General features: G+C 39.1%; 1 pseudogene; it reads right to left on the bottom strand.

The window, feature by feature from the left end:
• The window catches only part of LOC114082941 (serum response factor-binding protein 1-like), a 50,226-nt pseudogene extending 45,521 nt beyond the window's left edge, over positions 1-4,705 (bottom strand).
• Between the last annotated feature and the right edge of the window lie 16,462 nt (positions 4,706-21,167).

The raw sequence follows: 21,167 nt of genomic DNA, 5'->3' as shown, positions 1-21,167 counted from the left end.
TTTCTCTCAACTACCCACTCCAAATTTAGCTTTATTTTTCCAAATAAATGTTATGACTATTGAGTAGTAGTCATTTGGTTACGTTTTTAAAGCTTGCCAACTCATTTGTCACCCAAGAATTAAACGTTGGTTGATAGACAACCCAGAAATCAACAAAGAGGCCTAAAACACCCCAAACTGCCCAGAGGCCAACATATGGCTTAGTGGCAACATACTGGGAAACTATCTGATCAGTTTAGAATTGTGAAGGGTATAGTGCTATTTGGGAGGGAAAGAAAAAAGGAATAAAGTGAGCAAGGAGAAATAATAGAGGCATAAAAAAGAAAATGAAATATATTGCAGAGAAAAAACACAATGAAGAGAGAGTTTGCAGTGTTTGAAGAGAGACAATGAAGGAAAAATTTGCATGCTATCAAGACTGATGACCTCCACTGAAGAATCCCAATTAACAAGAGAATGTATTTTAGATAATCTATAATATCAGAAGAAAAAGACTTAACCCACACCACAGAATGTTCATGTGCTAATAGTGACACATCACCTGAGACTTAGGCATACAGATGCCCTCAGAGTTAATCTGGTAAAATCTGAACACAGTCAAGACAACCTGGATCACTTCTTGGTGAGAGTACAAAACATATGATCGTAAACAAAGCAGAAGCCTAATATACCTGTTGGGAAATAACAATGTCAGCAAATAGAAAATAGTTAACTCAAAGCTAGGAAAAGGAAGTACAAAGAGACAAAAGCAAGTAGCCACCTCAAGGAAATTCCAGTCTGTCTTCTAGTAACTCAGTTAGGAGGACAGAGGCATCCTGGACCAACACTGAATTGTGGACCAAAATCCCCTTCAGTAGTTCTAAATTCCAAACAGCTGATGATGACCCAAAGACATTTACTATGCATTACTATCTAAATTCGATATGTTTCTTAGTAAAATAGCTTTCTCAGTTACAGAATCTTTTATACTTTTGGGGTGACAAGAATAGAAATTTTCTAATATACAAAGATGACAGCAGACTTTGGTGCATATGCAAAATAAGTGGTTTTAGTGGCTGGCTACCTATTAGTGAGTCAACTAGCAAGCTTCTGTTGGCAGATACATTACTTGTTGGCAAATACAAAAAATAAAATTTAAAAAGATAATGCATACTGTTTATGAGTCTGTGAGGAAACAGGCACTGTCGTGCGGTTGATGGTAGAAAGGCAAACCGTATTCACCTTCTTTTTTTTTTAATATTTTGTTAGTTGTAGCTGGACACAATACCTTTATTTTATTTACTTGTTTTTATGTGGTGCTGAGGATCGAACCCAGTGCCCCACACATGTGAGGCAAGCGCTCCACCACTGAGCCACAACCCCAGCCCCCGTATTCACCTTCTAAAGGAAAATTTGGCAATACCTAAAAAAATCCTACTTCTGGGAACTTATCTAGAAGATACACTTCCAACAATTGAAAAAGGATATGCAATTTTTCATTGTACATTCTTTAAAATGTTGCACAAGAAATAAAACATATATAAAGCATATAGCAATATAATATTTTAAGTAAAACGTGTTATCCTGGATAAACCTAAAAAATAAGGTTTGTTTTGTGAAAAATGTAACTTATATAACAATACATATACCATGAAGGCGAAAGGAAAATCATTTTGTGTTTTGTTATTTTAGTTTCTATCTTTGCGGTCCCCCTATTCAAGGAATGTATGCTCTAAGACATGCAGATAGTGCTAAACTATATTTTTTATACATACTTATGGTAAATGTGCATTTATTTGGATTTATAAATTAGACACAGTAAGATATTAACAAAGTAATAGTAAAAAATTATAACTTTCCATAATAAAAAGTTTTACTTTATGGCCAATAGTATCTAAAATAGAGGCTATTTGAATACAAGCAAGTTGAGCTAATAACCAAGAGGGTATGTGACTAATGAGTGGTAATGTAAAAGTGGTCCACTTCACTTTTGAATATAGCCCTAGCTGCTTATTTTAGAAGGGACATGTTTTTCTTTCCCTCTTCTCTTTCTCCCCCTCCCTAACCTGGGGCTGGGAAACAAGATTACCTTGATTACCAAGATTATCTGTCTAGAGCTCACAGCACCCCCACCACAGGAAGATGTCACCCAGAAAGTCTCCCAAATTAATAAAATGAATTTCAACACACCATCACCTGTCAGGGCACTGGATAATTCCAGTTATTACCACTGGAATATAGCTTTGGAATAGCTTTTTTAAAAGCCCTGTTTTCCCATATGGACAGAACCACAGCTTCTGGGATTGGAGCCTCCTGGGTTTCCCCTTTGCTATTAAAGCAATAAACATTCTTTTTCCTTTATCTCAAAACCATGTGCTACTTATTAAGTTGGCATGGGAACAAGTAAGGACTGAATTTTCAGTAACAGTAACACACTTAATGTGAATATCCTTGACAAAGGGATAATTTACCACCCGAACAAGACAACACAAGATTTCATCATTCTACTCTTAACAACACCCAACCAGTGGTGATAGAAAAATTGTGAGATTATTTAAACAGTGAATGTGAACTCTTTTTGGAGAAGTTTTCCCATTTTCTATAAAAGTTTCTCTAAATTTCCATGAGTTATTTTATAGAAATGGCATTAGCACTTTATCTATCATATTTACTCTATTTTTTCTAGGGTTTTTTTTCTTTTCAGTGGTATGTTTTCCAAATTTTTATATTAATAAATACAAAAGTTATATTCTGCATAATGATGCTTTGATGATATGTATATATAACCTAATAATGACATCATAGCTGTCTTAGTGTGTGACTCCATGATGTTCATGTACAGAATAAATGCCTAATGACATTTTTAGAACTGTTCCCATCATTAAGTGATACATTTTCCTTTGCAGTTTTTTTCTCATTAACCTTAAATGATAAAACCATTATTTCTACCTTTTTCAGCCCTTTGTAACCCCTTCATATCAGAGATATTCAATTTTAGTGTGAATTGAATTGATAAATTCATTCATTCATCCAGTAAATATTTATATAACATACATGTCTTAGAGGAAAGATACATAAACAAAGAAAAATGGAAACGTGTAGAGATAGAAAACATTATGATTGCACAAGGAATACACACCTCATTTCAGATTAAGATGAGGTATTGAAGCTTACTAAAGACCACATTTTAACTTTTTTGAAGAGAACTGGAAGTTAGCTAAGTGGAGAAAGGGCTGAGATGACTGATTTCCTGTTATTACCACTATCACAGTAAAAATTGGACTTGAAGTCAACTAGTGTTTACTGTGAATTTCCAAGGACATCTTTGGAATTTAAATTTTTATATATCATAGGGAACCTAAATAGCCCACTATTTTCTGACACAAAACACAAGGTTAATATATGTTTATCCACAAACTGTAAATGCCTTCAGTTTTTCTCTTCAAAATATTCTGTACTCCACTACCTATTGAAATCCAGACTCAATCTGGCAATAAAGCCATAATAGTTTTATTTTCCACTTCATCCCACAAGTTCTTGGTGAACACTTTTTTATCTCAAGGGTTTCCTACTACCACACTTTCCCAGCTTATCCTGTTCCTCTGCATAGAATTCTTTCCCTGCGTTACTAAATCACTGTCTGCAAATTCTGTAAAAGATCCTCAAACATTAAGGACAAATATATAGGACTTCCTTCTTTGCAAACTTTCCTGCACTAATTTTTGGGAGAACTGATTACTTAAGTTCTGTATAATACTTGGATATTTCTTCTTTTTTTTAATTTTTTTTTAGTTGAAGATGGACCAAATACCTTTATTTTAATTAATTTAATTAATTAATTTAACGTGGTGTTGAGGATTGAACCCAGAGCTTCACACGACTCGTGCTAGGCAAATGCTCTACCACTGAACCACAAACCCAGCCGGACTTGGGTGTGTAAGTGTTTCTGCCTGGCTATAGGTTACTAGAAAACATAAAGTATGTCTCACAAAACTCTGCAATCTGAACAGCGACCTACTCATAAGAGACACATCCACAGAATAAACGGGATAACTTCTTGTGCTGTATGCAGCTGTGAGATCCTCATTTGTTCCCTGCTTTTCAAGCTTACTTGAAGACTTCAGATAATTTACTCCCTCCTTGAATAGAAGCACATATTGGGAAGGGGTAAGTGGCAGAACATGGTAGCCCTGTGACATTAACACATTACAGTGGAGGTGGTAGTGAGGGCAAATGTTAGATGAGATTGGACTGAAGAATGAACCAGGGAAGAGTGATTGGGAATATCAAATATAAGCAGTTCTTTCTTGAGGTCTGGCAGTAAATGGAACCAGAGGAATGGGACAGTAAATGGAAGAAGAAATGAGGTACTAAGTATACACGATCTCATTAAATATCAACACTTTCTTACCACAAGCTATTGTTTTTAATCCCTCTCCTCCATGTTCGACAAACAATAAAAAGAAGGTAATGGGTACTGAGAGTTCATTAAGATTAGGCACTGTACCAAAAAACAAACAAACAAACAAAAACTTCTAGGAACTGTGAAGGGGAGTTACCAGTGGCCACAGAGTTCCTGGAAACCCGCAAGGACCCATCGGGGCGCTCCTGGAGCAGCATCCTTCACCCCTGCCCAGTCCCCATTTCTCGCCTGTTGGAAAGATGCAGAGTAGCTGGTTTTTTGAGCACCAATATCGGCCACTGGTCCCCAGACCTGGGGGTTCATCTCCTTGTTGAGGTTCAGAGATTCAGGCTGGCCACTGTAGGTGCAGGTGGAGGATCTGCAGCCACCTGCACCTGAACTCTGTCTTCCACTCGCAGCTTCTTTGCCACCCCCTCAACCTCAGCCTCTGACGCCGAGATAAAAGCCACCGGAGGGGAAGCACAGGTTGAAGTGCCAGGAGAGCGAACTGAGGGGGTGCAACCTCCGCCGCTGAGGGTGGCCTGGGGAATTGCTCTTTCCTATGGAAGCAGGAATCTGGCTGTTAGCTTGAGGGAGGGAATCGACGTTGTTCCTGGAAATCTTTAACGTTTTCATGACGTTGATGTGGTTATGTTCCGTTATAGACTAAGCCTGGAGTTGCAATGACTTTTTTGTTTCTTAACGGGGTAAAAACTTTTGTGAAAGTTTCAAATACCTGTATGACCGATTTTTTGCTCTGCATTTTTTATCTAGCATTTGTGAAGACGTCTGAGCTATCACCGTCTTATGAAAACTTCACAACTTTTTGTTTTCTTATACTTGGGTATTTTGTCTCACACATTCTAGAAAGATTTAAATAGAAGTAAATGAACATTTGAAGCAAAATCAAAATGCACATTTGCACAGCCTGTGAGAATGGCTGCTTTGAAGTATTGTTCTGCAGGCAGAGGAAATGTAATTGAGATTTAAGTCTGAATTAGATAATGTTCTTTATTAATTAAGATATTTTAGTACTGATAGTTCAAATGAGCCAAGTGCTGAGTCAAAATCTTTATGTGAATTAGCTTCAAAATCTTCAGAGAAAGCCAGTGAGATAGGAACCAGTGTTCATATTTTACAGATATGGAAACTGATTTCAAAAGAGCCAAATGTCTTGTTCAGAGTCGCCTACTGGGACAATCTGTTACTTAGTGTGTGTTGCCAACTCATGCTAATTTAATAATGAGGACAGGTTTTGAGAAAAAGGGAAAAAAGAAGTTTTATTGCTTTGCTAGCAAAGAAGAAACACTAGGGCCTCCGGTACCAGAGGCCTGTAATTTTTCTGCCCACCAGGAAAACAGGGCTTTTAGGGAAGATATTCAAAGGCTATATTACAGGCATGCCCTGAGGAGGGTCCCAGGTATATCCTGAAGGTATGTTGAAATTCACTTGTTAATTTGGGAGATAGTGACTTTCTAGATCTTCTGGTTACATCCCCTTGCTGTGAAGTACAGATACTCCAGGTAATCTTATTTGCTACCCCAAGATTATGGAGGGGAAGAGGGAGAAGAGGAAAAGAAAAAAGTGTTCCTTTTAATATAAGCAGCAAGGGCTATATTCAAAAGGTAAAGTGAACCACTGTTCCATATCCACTGCTTCAAGACTTAAGATTCTGCTACATAATTTGTGGAGTCTAATGTAAAATGAAAATACAGGCCTCTTATTTGAAAGGAATAAAATATAAAATTTAGAAGAACATTTTTACCAAGCTGGTGTTCTTCAAAGTTTGAAGTAAATATTTGGAATTTAGGATTATAAAACTTATATTTCTTGATTTATAGCTATTATTCAAACACAATATGTTTTTACTCTAGTTAAATTTCGTTTTGTATTTTCCTTATAAACTTTATAACTGTTATCTTTTAGTGCCTCACAGAGTTACAAAAAGCCTCTCCCTTCAGTCTTTGGGCAGTTTTAGTTAAAGGACACATAATTCATCCATACAACTTACAAATCAGAACTAATGCTTTCCGTACTCTCAATGATTTTCAAAAGTTACTGGGAGATATTAACTGGTTATGGCCTCATCTACAATTATTCACTATAAATTTAAGCCCTTTATTTGATATCTTATGTGGAGATCCCTCTCTGGCCTCTCCTTAAGAACTCATTTCAAAAGCAAGGGCTGCATTAGTAGAGGTTGAAACTTCCCATAAGACTTCACAGCCTCGTAAAATTAGAGCCTATATGTGTATTAATATTTATTACTTCTCATACCCCTACAGGGGCCATATGGTAGTCTTCAGGGGTTACTAAATGGCTCCACCTTGATCACTGTCCTCCAAAATCTTTTTAAAAAATTATTTATTTGTTTATTTTTTTATCATCATCATCACCATTATCACTATCATCTGGGCCCAAATACACTTACTTAAATGTAAATGAGTTTCCCAGGCATTTGGCAGCATTTTACAGGAGCCCTAGATTCTTTTTTTAAAAAATTATGTATTTATTATAATTTGTTATACATGACAGCAGAATGCATTTCAATTCATATTACACATATAGAGTACAACTTTTCATGTCTCTGGTTGTTCTCCAAGATCTTTAACCCCATTTCATGATCTCATTGCTCAGTTCATTATTACAGACAAAAGTTGACTTTTCCAGAGGTACAGCACATCCTATCTAGGTACCTGAGCAAGGCTGTCCCTCCAAGGAGAGCAGCAGTGTATCAGCACTCACTTTGTGGGAGCTGAGGTTTTCTTTCACTGCATTACCCTTTTCAGTTCAACAATAACATTGCTTTTAACAATCCTAACATACTTGATAGGTGGCTTTTACTAATTTTCCTAGCCAAATAAAAAATACTCATGAAGTCATTTCCCCCTGTTTGGCTGCTTTTACAGGGCTGGGCTGTCCTCTACAAATTAAAACTGATAATGCTCCTGCTTATACAAGTTCTTCTTTTCAATAGTTTTGTGATCAATATCCTATTGATCACTGAACTGAGATCCTTTATAATCCCCAAGGCCAGGCAGGCCATTGTAGAATGGCCTTCCTTGTCCCTGAAGTTAACCATTACAAAAACCAAAAGAGGAAGACAGAACCCCACAGAATTGTTTAAATCATGCTCTTTTTGTTTTAAACTTTTTGAATTATGATGCTGAGGGTCCCACTGTTGCTGAGTGACACTTGTCTCCCTCTACAGTAGGCTCCCATCAGGCTTAGTCTGGTGGAGACACTTACAAACAGGATGATGGAATGGATCAGATCTGGTGATAATGTGCAGTAGAGGCCATGCTTGTGTCTTTCCAGAGGTACAGCACATCCTATCTGGGTACCTGAGCATACTGTTCTCATCACCACAGAGGAGCTCCAGCTGCAGTTCAAACAACTAAAGAACCTGACACATCAGGCTGAACAGATGGTCAAACGGCAGAGAGATACCAAGTCTCCAGCCACTATGTTTGTGGCTATGCTGGCTTTATTGAGCAGTTAGGTAAATAGGGCTTGAAAGGACACTCACAGAGTCCCCGAAAAGTCCAAAAACCGTGCCACACACTCGAATCTCACACAAGAGATTTATTGTCAGTAAAGGAGAACAGCAGTATGTCAGCACTCATAGAGCAGCTTTATAGCCTGCAAGAGGAAGTTCATAAGCTGCTTAGGAGTTGCGTCTTAAACTGGGGTGGAGTTGATCATAAACTGCTTAGGAGTTTAAGCTGGGGTAGGGTTGACCTTTTAACAGGCACAAGTTCTTACAGGAAGTTAAGCAGCATTGCCTCAGTATCGAAACTTTGGAGCCTTTAGATAAGATGGCTCCTGACCTAAAATGGCAAATCTGATACCAATATCCATCTGATGCCAATGGTGCTCCTGGGGAAACTTATTGGACTTGTTTCCCAGATCCACCCCTAGTACAACAGGCTGTGTAGACTGGAAATTACCTACAGAATTTACTAATGATATACACATTCTGGAAGGTTTTTCAGATAAACATATTACCCCTATCCATACAATTGGATTTAATCATAATATATATGGTGGGAGTTCCATCTCCAAATGCCCTTTTCCCAGGAGGGCAGAGTAACTTCCTGTTCAAGGGCTTTGGGATAGAACATTCATTCATTGACTCATTCATTCCTCATACTTCTAAATTTGGTGGGCCAGAAAGGTCAAGTACACAATAGGCATAGGAGGCGAACCAACCCTCACTGGCTGTGTGATCTTGGGAAAATGACTGATCTTCTTAAATCTCAGTTTCCTCTTCAATAAAACAGTCATAATAACTGCACCCACCTCTAGAGTTGAGGATTCAAAGAGAAGATTCCACTGCCTGACCCAGATTCAAAGAGATTCAAAGAGATCAAAGAGAAGATTCATACTGCCTGACCCAGAGAGAGGGCCTGATAAGCCTTTAGGGCCTCCACACTGGCAAAGTGCTGGATAGGAGGGGAGGGCAGGAGGCCTGGGGGGCAAGGGAAGGATACCTGCCCAGCTGGCAGGAACAGGGAGGCTTCCTGGAGGGAGAGTCTGTAGGAGCCGTAAGACTTAACTGGCATGAGTAGCATCCACTGATCTTGGGGAAGACACAGGTCCTACAGAAATGACTTTCACTACCCTGGCCAGCCACATCCCTCCTTCACCCAAACACATTCCACCAGAAAAAAGTCTCTGCCATCTTGGGTCAAGATCTTTGTGAGAACTGTATCAAAGCTGGGCAGCCTAACCCAAGATCAGACTCAAATTGTACACAAGTCAGGGGGCCTCATGTTTTCTCAAAGCCACTCAAAAGCTTTTGGGTGCAGTGACCTCAGGCATGAGTGAGCATCACAGTTCTGCAGGAAGCTTGTTACTGTGCAGCTGCCTACCTTGTAATTCAGCAAATCTGGATGGCCTCGAAATCTTCCTTTTAACAGGCACTCCTACAATTATGCAGCTGGGTCCCTGGGCTATTTCTGGAGACACACACTTCTAGATATTTCAGGTCACTAAGAACCTGTGGCCTACAACATGAAACCTGACAATTATCAAGAATCACAATTTAACCCAGTTATCCTACACCTCAGCATACTACAGTAATTCAACCACATCAAAGTTTATAGCAGCTCAATTCACAAAAGCCAAGTTATGGAACAACCCAGGTGCCCTTCAGCAGATAAATGGATAAAGAAAATGTGGTACATATATACAATGAAGTATGACTCACCCATATAGAAGAATGAAATTATGGCATTTGCCAGTAAATGGATAGAACTGGTAAATATCATGCCAAATGATATAAACCAATCCCCAAATTCCAAAGGCTGAATGTTCTCTCTAATATGAGGATGCTAACTAACAATAAGGGAATGGATATAAAAGTTCACTGGATTAGACAAAGGGGAATGAAGGGAAGAAAGGAGGGTGGGAATAGGAAAGACAGTAGAATAACTTTTGGACATAACTTTCTTATGTTCTTAGATGAATACATAACCACTATAACTCCATATCATGTACAACCACAAAAATAGGAAGTCATACTCCATGTATGTATGATATATCAAAATACATTCTACTGTCCTATATAACTAAAAAAGAACAAATAAAAAAAATTTAAAAACAAACACAGAAACATTGAGCCTGATTATCCAGCCAGTTGGTCAGGCGTCTTTGCACAGACTTTGCCCCCTTCCTACTCCCATCTTTTTTTCCATTCCTTTGCACTGGCCACAGGGAGCACTGTTTTTCATCCTCTCTGCCCTGCTGCTTCTTCAAGGCCAGCTCCAAAACCACTGCTCTGGAAGCCTTCACAGACTCACTGCATGTGTCATCCACCACACTTAGGGGTTCTACCCAAATGGGCTAGACTACAAGAATTCTGTTGCTTGGAGCAGCCTGTATATTGTTGGAGATCTAATGAGGGTGAGGGGGAGCAGATGTGCTTAGATACCCTTTCTAAGGAGGATGGCTAAGGGACCTAAGTGTGTGGCCTGAAGAAGTGGTGCCACCAGGGACCACAGGGCTGCCTCCACCTTGCTGCTTCCCTATTAGGGATAGGGAACAGGGCTACTGGAGGTCCACTGTGTGGCAGTGGGAGGATGGGTAATGCCACAGAGGGGTCGATCCTGCTCCTGATGAGGAAACATGCATCTAGGGCTTTCTAGCAACAGGAGGCATGCAGGGGATGTCAGAATACCTGAGGGGTACAGGGCATGTTATTGACCAGATCACCTGAGTGATAGGGAGTGGAAACCCCCTACCTGGGCCTGAGGCCCTGACAATGTGCTTCTGGCTCTAAGTCTTCCCCTAAGTAGCAGTGTAACCCTAGATAAATCACTGGCATTCCGTGACATTCCTTTCCTTATCTCAGTGGTGGAGATCCCGTGCACTTCTTCTAATCCCTATGGCCCAGGCTTATATTAGAAAAGGGAAATGAAAGTGCAATGTAAACAATAAACAGCTCCATGGAACCCAGAAGCCAGAAATGAAAAGACCACAGATTGGATTACACACAAAGTAGAACCTTCTGTGGGAATAAAGACACTAGAAGAACATTAGAAGAGAAGTGGCAGGCTGATGGAGATGTGGGAAACAGCTTCACATTCACGACAATAAGGTTAACAGATGAAGTGCATATTATAAATGGTCCTGACAAATCAATAAAGGAAAAAAAAATAAATGGACAAAGGATATTAGTAAAAGGAATACCAATAGACAATAAACATGAAAAAAAATCTTCATTTTACCACATATCCAGGAAACTCACATTTAAAACATCAGGGAACTTAACATCTGTTTCTAGCAGAATGGGAAATTTTGTTGCTGCATTTGGTGCACTGAGGTGATCCCAGGGTCTCATGTATGCATGAAGGGCAAGTGCTCTAACACTGGGCTACACCCACAGACCTGGGAAAAGATTCTATAGAAATATTCAGTGTCAACAAGAACATAGTGATGCTGGGTTCTCCACACACCTTCTGGGAGTGCATGTCCACATGGGCTTTTTCAGAGCACAATTGAATAATATCTCCATGTTTTTCAGTATTTACCCTTTGACCCCATCATCTCTCTTCAAGGAGTGGATTCTGCTCCACTGATTGCCCATGTGCTCTAATGTTCATCTGCAGCAAGGTTTACAATTAGAGAAAAGTCAGAAGGAAACAAAGTGCTCGTTGCTTAAAGGAACCATGAGGTAAATCATGTTACCTTTCTATGGGATACAAATGCAGCAAGTTAAAAAAACAAATTAGATCTCTGGGTACTGATTTGGAAAGATTTCTAAGATGTGTTGTTAAGTGATAAAACTCAAATCCCAATATAATAAATAGCTTATGATATTACTTTTTTAAAACCATAAAGGATGGAAGAAGAAATGGATGTGCTAGTAGACACAGGCAATTGTCAGGAAAGGTGTATACGTAATAACTTGTATTTGTGGCTGAGAATGAGCTGTGCTTGGGAGAAGGGTTGGGGAGAACTTCCTTTGGGGGTCTATATCCCTCTTTATGGATGAATATCTTACAGTGAGCTCTAATATTACAAAAAAGAAGAAGAGGAGGAGGAGGAAGAGGAGGAGGAGGAGGAGGAGGAGGAGGAGGAGGAGGAGGGGAAGGAAACACAGTGGGAAGGGATGGCATGTTCCACCACCCCCATGGGGCCACATGACTGCTGCTGGCCCCCTAGTGAGATTACTGGTTGCCTTTGCTGTTTCTTTCCAGAAGCCCTTCTTCCTCTTCTTGGTCTCTGCTTGGCACAATCCAGCCTTCCCTGGATATCATCCTTGCCCCTGTTCACAGTTAGCTTTTGTTGCATAGCAAATATACAACCCCACAAAATTCTAGTGGCAAATACCAATGACATGTATTTCTCACACGTCTGATATTCAGCTCTTCAGCTGATGTGGTGGGATTAGTAGGGCTCACTCATGCATCCATGAGGCAATTCGAGACTCTGCTCTGGGTGGTTGGGGCACCTTAGCCATACTGGGCACCTGGGCATGTCTTTCTCAAGTGATGTTAGAAACATAAGAAGCCAAAGGGTGAATGTGGGGAGAATGAAAGAAAAAAATTGCAATGCCTCTTGAGGCCTACAGGCAGAACTGGCAAGTTTTCATTTCCATCTTATTCTATTGGCCAAAGAAAAATCACACAGCCAAGCTCAGATTCAAGAGGCAGAGAAATTGATTCTACCTTTTGTTCTAAGGGGAACTGCCAAGTCACATGGCCAATAGATTGAGTGCTGAAAAGAGTGAAAAATTTGGGCCATTAATGGAATTTTCTCAGACACCATAAAAAGGGAAAAGACAAACCAGAGAATGAGACAGGTAACCATGTAACCAAAGCACCCATTTTATATTTTACTCATACCATTGTTTTATGTTACACTGTTGTAGAAAATACTATGTTTTACTTATGCATTGCATTATTTAAAAACATTTAGTTGTAAATGGACATAATACCTTTATTTTACTTATTTATTTTGATGTGGTGCTGAGGATGGAACCAGTGTCTCACATGCACCAGGCAAGAACTCTACCACTGAGCCAAACCACAGTCCTATCCACTCCAATATTAATGAATATTTTAGGTCATTTCTAGTTTAGGGCTACAATGACAAACGCTCCTAGGTGTCTTGGTACATGTTGGCACACATTTCTGTTGCATGTATGACTGCCAGGGAGTGGAATTGGTTGGATCATGGGATATGCACATTTTCAATTTAAACAATGTTATGGTTTCCCCAAATGCTTGTACCAATTTGTACCCTCACCAGCACTGTTGGAGGCCAAGTATGAATTATGGGCTTGTTTGAATCATCATAAGGCAAGGGCGTTGCTTTTCTGAGAACTCCTGGTATGAATCCACTAGTTGCAGATTGCTGAAATTAAAGCTGACACTCTACATTAGTTCATTGCTTATCCATTTTATCCATTTGACTGCTAAGGGACATATGAATTGTTCCAGTTCAAGGTGACTACAAATAAAACAGCTATAAACATTGATGTAGAGGGTTTTGTATGAATATAAATTTCTATTTCCTGTGGGATAACTGGAAAAGAAATTCTGGATTATATTGGTTTTCTAGCTTTATTAGAAACTGCCAAACTGATTCCAAATTTGTTGCTCCATTATACATCTCCACTAGCCATAAGTAAAGAGAGTTCTAGAAATTTAAATTTCTAGAAACTTGAAATTGCCAGAAATTTTCTTTTCTAAGTATATACTGGTATTCCATTGTGATTTTAATTTTATTTTCTTAAAAATTATTAAGATTGAACATATTTTGATATATATCTGTCCCACCTGTATGTCATCTTCATTCAAAAGTTTTCCCATTTTTATTGAATTTTCATTAAATTCTGGAAGTTCTTTACATACTCTGGCGATATGTCCTTTAAGAGACACATGATACATATTGTATTGCTCTGTGGTTTGACTTTTAATCATCTCTTTCCAAGACTAGAAATATTATATTCTAATTAAGTCTAATTTATAAAAATCTATTCATGTATTTATAGCTCATAAGGATCTCTTTTTGAACAATAATTTTACAATTTTTTGAAATAAATTTATTAAAAAACATCTCAGAAGAATGGGAGAAAGCACAGAGGAGCAGGGCAGGGGGAGTGTCCCATGGAGAAGAGTCTCTGATGTCTTCTGCAGGTGGGGGCAGAGGAGACTCCTGATGTCCAGGTGGATACAGAAGTGCTCTGGGCTGGAAGCCATGCAGAGGAACCTGTGGTGGTTGGCACATCTTGCTGCTGGGGCTATTCAAAGTCCACATGACCAATATCCAAGCAAGGTGTCAGGATCCACAGAGCACAGGGTCCTCTGGCTGTGTACTTGTTTGTCTTTGTCAGCTGTCCCCTTCATTGGAGCCACACTGTTTAGGAATCTGGCACATTTCTGCCCTCTTACATTGTAGCCACCTTACTGTTGACACCTGGTATGTATCAGCACTATTGTCTGACACAGGTAGCAATCCTCCTACTTACCCACTAGTTTCCAGAGCTTTCTGCTGGCATGAAGTTGCCCAGGATCAGGCTAGAAGGCTAAATCAGGTATGGGGGTCCTTGAAGGTGAGAAGTGGAAATGAATGGGAGGCTGGCTGGCTCTCCTGATCCCTTCTGCCCTGTCTGTTTGGAATCCTCAGTTAGAGGAGGCTCACAGGGCAAGGGGAAGGTGCAAAGAGCAGGCTCACTGGGGCTCTACTTTGGGAAGTCAGGAGAATGGGAAAGATCCATGGGATGTGGTCAAGGCTTAACCCTCAGAGGCACATGTTTCCCCTGGAACATGTGGCCTGCCAACTGGCTTTTCTGGTGCTCAAGGATGAAGTAGGTAGCCATGAGTGCATCGAACTTTCTCTTGGCCAGGGACACCAGGTCTTGTATAGATCATAGCCCATATCAAACATGATAGCCAGTACTTTGGGTTCTGGGTGTTTGGGGAGTGCCTCACTATAATCATAGGGTAGATATTGCTCACCCTGCATCATCCATGGGTGCTAAAAGATCTGCTTGGCTGTGGGACACTTCCTGGGGTTCAGGGTCGGCACTTGGTGGACATGCCTTTGTGCTGCCAGGGAAACATGGGGAGGGTCACAGTACATTTTAAGTCAGTCTTGTCTCACCATCTCCTTAGAGGTGGGCCCCATAAATGGGTGTCTCCCTGTCAACATAAAATACAGAATGACACCCAGGCTCCAGATGTCCACTGGGGGACCCTCATACAGTTGCCTCAGGATAATTTTGAGAGCAAAGAGTGAGATAGTGCCCCAGAACTCTTTCAGTTTCTGCCTAGACATGACGCAGGTGCTGAAGCCAAAGTCTTTGAGTTTGACCTGGCCTCTGGCATCCAGCATTATGTTCTCTGGCCTCAGGTCTCAGTGCATGATGCCCTTGTCTTGGCATTAGGCCACAGCACACACTACCTGATGTAAAGTCTGCAGGCCTCTTCCCCCTGTCTACCATCATGCAGGACGTGGTTTGATATCTGGCCCCCACCTGCGTGCTCCATCACCATGTAGATATTTCTGTGGGTTTCAAGGACCTGAAATAACAATCACATTGGGATGCTCCAGGCTCCTAAACACATCCAGTTTGGAGATGACTGGGAATTTCTGCCCTATCTTTGGCAAGACTTCCACTGCTACCTGTGCCCCAGTGAGGCAATGGTGGGCTAGTTTGTTCTGGCCAAACCCGCCATGCCCAATGCCCCTCAGGACCTCATTCTGGTCCCTCAAGACTTGTCTTCTTTTACGAGCTGGGTTCTTGCCACACTATTCTCACTACTCTGGCTATATATCCTAATTAGGAACACCAATTAAGGATGCTAGAAAAAACACAACAGACTAAAATAACAAATCAAAATCAAAAAAAGCAAAAACAAGGCAAAAAAAAATCTCAATCAAAGAACCAATATCCAAAGACCACCACCACCACCGCTGACTGCCAACCACCAATCACCAACCACCAAGTACGTTAATTATCTAGGAGTGTGACAGGTCTCCACCAAGAGATTCCTGTACTTGTGGACAAAAACTCACGCGTAGCCACTCTCTTATATACCTGCTCTTTGATGCTTGCTCACAATGGCTCCTTGTGACATTGAGAGCAAGTAATCGCCCATTCTTGCCTTAACCCACAGTGGTCATCTCCCTTTTGCACTTCCAGAACTTCTTCCACTTCAGAATAGGAATAAAGAAGTATTCCAGTCATTTTTTTTTTTTTTTTTTTTGCTTTAGTGGGTTTTGGAGACGGATATTTACTAGTTTAGAAATTAATATTTGTTCAGAACTTCAATGTATTTTTCACTTTCAGTATAAATATCTATAATAACTTTTGGCTTGGAAAGACCACAACATATGTGCACTCAAGGTATTCAATTCTTCCAACTTTCAATAATGGTGTCAAAAGGATAGTAGCACTTAACTCCCATGGTGATACTATAACAAAATTCTCTGTTCCCTAAGATACCATAGAGAACAGTATTAATAACTGTGAGAGTGAGAGGGAGGATAAGTTCATCATTATTTCCCCATAACCTATACAAGATGCATATATGTATCCACAGATGTATTAAAACAGCATTTTCTGGTACTGAAGCTATGTTACTATAATTTCATACCAGAGTTGTTTTTCCATCTCACGTTAAAAGGAATGCTCAGGGCATTGCACAGGAATACCTGTAGGACATACTTAAAATGAAAGGGTTGGAAATTCAAATATTTCACATAAAAAGTAGTTATATAGGAGAGAAGGTAATCACTAATGTAAACAAGACACAGTGAATCAGGAGCTTGTCCTGCTCTCCTTGTACCGACACAAGGCCCACTGAATGAGCAGCCCACCCTCCCTTTCTTATAAGGGCAAAACTGCTACTGAGTCAACAGCCCCCCTTGCTCTCCTTATAAGGTGACAAGTCACTCTGAACCAGCTGCCTGCCCTCCTCTCCTTATAAGGATGCAAGTCATGCTGAAACAACAGCTTGCCCTGTTCCATTATGACCCTATTTGAGGTAATTATATCATAATATTGCCATTTCTGAAAAAAAAAAATTCTTATTCAAAGGTTCAGGATTAGAACCTACATAAATGCTCTTGAGAGATACAATTTAAAACATAGAATGCTCTATTCTCATTTTTCTAAGAGTTTTTGTCCCTAGGTGTTGAATTTTTTTCATATAATGTTTCTTCATCAATCCATACAATTATCTGACTTCCTAGGCTTATCAACAAAGTACATATCTTTAGTGGGTAATGTCTTGCAAATTCCTGATGCCAAGTGACCTAATAACTTTTCACTCGGTCCACTTTTTAAATATTCTACTGGCCAACATCACCACATTGAGGACCAAGCTGCCAGTAGATGAACCCTTTGGAAGGGGGAACACCATTTCCTTATTAAACTATGTCTTCAGGGTCTGTCATAATTTATAATCCATTTGATACTTGATATTGAAAATTTATCTATTTTCCCTTCTTCAATATTATTACAAATTTGTGAATTTTATTAATCATTTCAAACAAGCATCTCTTTCTCTCACTGATTTCTTTCATTGTCTGTATTTTCAATATAACTAATCTCCGCTATGATCTTTATTAATTTTTTCTTTGCTTTATTTTAATTTATTTGCTTCTCAACCACCCTTCCTCAACACTTAAGATTTCCCACATGGTAAAAATGATTATTAAATTGTGAGTACTCCTTATTTCTAATGTGTTTTTAATGATATCAATTTCCAAGTACTGCTTTGGCTATATTCTATAAAATTTTTAATGTTGTTTTTCACTAGGTTCAGTGTCTATTTCATTTCACTTTTGGACTTAACCTAAGAAGGGCCTTAGCCTAAGTAACTCCATTTTAAAATAAAACTGCAGTCCCCACCAGGCAAGCCTAAGGAGCCATTAAGCGTAGCCTGATAAAATAAGTCACTTTCCACAACCCTGATAAAACTCAGAGTAAAGTCACTGTCATTTGCCTTTGCCCTGGTAAGGTCAGATATGAGGGATCAGGGTGGAAACCACCAGACCAAATGTCCTGACCCTAGAATGAAAGATCACTGAGAAATCCGGTAATGGCTGATAGGGATTGAAAGGGCGAGTAGAAGCCCCCAGATTTAGCATAAATGATGGAGCAAATGAATAGACATTCAGCCAGCTGACACTGGACATGCCAGAGAGCCTGATGAGGACCTGAACAGACATCCCAACTCTTCTCATTATCTACCTGATCCTCTGCATTATCCTCGCCTCTCTCAAATTCTACAGCCACATCTTGACTCTGATGAGAACAGGGACTTCTCCTTACAACCCTCTCCTCAGCCGTCCCTCAGCTCCGCCCCAGGAGAAGCCTCCATCAGTTCCTGACCTGATCACTGTGGTCTGAGTGAGTGTGCATCTGCTGGACTTAAGGCCTAAGACTCGAGACTTTAGATCTGGCACTTGAGTTTAGCATGCAGAGGGAATGTCTGTAATGAGTCTGTCATGATTAGGTGTGTTTGCAGTGCTTAGAATTAACTTAGAACTGTTTGCTTTGAATTGATTTTGTCTGTTGCAGTGCCCAACATTAAGGATTGTCATTTTTCTTAATTAAGAACCTATAGAGTGAAATTGCATTGAGTAATTTGAGTGAATAAAGCACTGAAAAGGGCATTAGCACATGGACATTCTTTATTTCTCCACTGGACTTATATGTCGCACCCTTGCCCATTGCGACAGCTTTGAACTTTCTTGAACCATAGATTATTTAGAATTGTGCTTATTTCCCAAGGTTTTGGAGGTTTTCTTTTATCTTACTGTTTTCTAGTTTGAGTCCTTTGTGGTAAAATAATACACTGAGTTTAATTTTGTTTCTTTTAAATTTGGCTCAAGACATGAGATATGGTTATACAGTCTTTTTTTCTTCTTTGCCTCAGTGGGTTATGGAGAGTGTATTCACTTGTTTAAAAATTAAAATTTGTATACTAATTCAATGGGATTGTCATTTAAAGTCTGAAAATTTTTTTTTATAACTTTGCACTTTGGAAAACCTCATCATATCTATACTTGAGGTATTCAATTCCTTTTTCTTCCAAATAATTGGTGTCCAAAAGGATTGGTGCACTTCACTCACATAGTAATTCTATACAAAAATGTTCTGTTCCCTAAGACATTGTAGAGAATATTCTTACCACTTATGGTGTAGAGAGGGAGGAAGGGTTTATCATAATTTCTTCTTATTTTTTATTCTGAAAGAATCTGTGTGGAATTCTTATTATCTGCTCTCTGCTTGTTGGTAGAATTTGCCAGCAAAGCTATCTGGTTCTGGAAGTTTCTTTTTGTTTGTTTGTTTGTTGTGCTACTGGGGATTGAACCTGGGGGTATTCTACCACTGAGCTACTCTCACAGCAATTTTTGCTTTTTATTTTGAGACAGGGTCTCGCTAAGTTCCCTAGGCTGGTCTCAAACTTGTACTCAGCTTCTCCAGTCACTGACATTACAGCAATGTACCACCATGCCTGGCTTGTGTGTTTCTTTATTAAAAAGGTTTTAATTACAAGTTAAATTGTTTGAAAAAAATATACAGAACTGTACTTGTTATCTAATTCTTTTTGAATATGCTTTAGCAGTTGGTTTCTTTCAGATGATTTGTTCATTTTGTCTAACTTGTTGAATTTATGGTCATAGACTAGTTCAAAATTGTCCCTTATTATCCTTTCATAACCACTCTTTCATTCCTGATATTTGTTTTTTTGCAGTACTGGGGACTGAACACAGGACCTTGAGTATGGTAAGGAAGTACAACACCATTGAGCTACATCTCCAGCTCATTCCTGACATTTGTAATTTATGTCTTTCCTGTTTCATTTTTTTGGTCAAGTTTACTGCTTTTTTCAATTAGTAGATTCTGATATTGTTGAATTTTCCCTCTCACTTTTTTTTTTTTTTGTTCTGGGCTTCATTGATTTCTATTTTTATCTTTTCCCCCTTTCTTTATGTTTTTTTTTTTTTTTTTTAATGCTGGCCTCCTGGCATTGAATGATCTGTTTTTATTTATCAAATTATTTATCCTTTTTTGTTCATATGTTTTTTAAATAAAGTCCACATAAATAAAATGTAGTGTCATTTAGTACATTTACAATGTTGTATGATTATCAACTCTATCTAGTTCCAAGATATTTTCATCACCCCTACTAAAACCCTCATACCCATTAAGAAGTCATCTTCTATTATATCTCCCTATAACCCCTAGAAACCTCTATTCCACTGACTCTGTGTATTTACATCTTCTGGCGTTCAATATAAATGGAATCATAGATATCTAATATCATGTGTCTGGCTTCTTTCACAGAGCACAATATTTTCAAGGTTCATTCATATGCAGCAGGTGTCACTACTATAAATTTTTATGGTTAAGTAATATTCCATTGTATAGATATAACACATTTTATTTATCCATTTGTCAACTGTTTTTACCTCTTTCCTGCTGTGTATAGTGCTTGTTATGGTTTGTAAGGTGTTCCCTCAAAAGGTCATGCAGGATGCAGGACAATGCAGGAATGTTCAAAGGTGAAATGATCAGATTGTGAGTGCTATACCCTAATCGGTGGATTAATCCATTTGATGGATTAACAATTTGAATGGATTACTGGGTGGTAACTGTAGGCAGATGGATCATGGCTGGAGGAGATCAATGGGGACATGCCCTTAAAGATTGTGTTTGTCCCTGGCTTATTGCTTTCTCTTTCTCTCTGCTTTCTGGCTCCTGTGAGCTGAGAAGCCTCCTTCTACCACACCATTCTACCATGATATTCTGTCTTACCAAAGCAATGAAATTTGGCCAACTATAGACTGAGAACTCTGAAAGTATGAGCCCCAAATAAACATTTTTCTCCTCTAAGTTGTTCTTGTCAGGTATTCTGGTTACAGCAAAGAAAAATTGACTAATACATTCTGTATTGAACTTTGACCTGCAGACATCTATTTGAGTCCCTTTTGGTTATTCCTAAGAGCAGAATTGGGTCATATAGTAGTTCTACATTTAACTTTGGAGAACCATCCAACCAATTACCATAGCAGCTGCATCATTTTACATTTCTACTAGCAAAGTACAAATGTTCCATCTTTTTTTCCATATCTTCACCAATACTTGCTATTTTCTGATATTTTTTAAAAAAATAATGGTCAACCAAGTAAATATGATGTTATATCTCATTGTGCTTTTGGTTGGCAGTCCCTAGTGACTAATATGTTTAGTATGTTTCCATGTAATGTTGATCATTTCTATGTCTTCTGTGGAGAAATGTCTATTCAATTTTTTTTC

Source organism: Marmota flaviventris, chromosome 5, assembly GCF_047511675.1.
Source record: "Marmota flaviventris isolate mMarFla1 chromosome 5, mMarFla1.hap1, whole genome shotgun sequence".
Lineage (NCBI taxonomy): Eukaryota > Metazoa > Chordata > Mammalia > Rodentia > Sciuridae > Marmota > Marmota flaviventris.
This window is presented reverse-complemented; position numbering and strand designations above follow the sequence as displayed.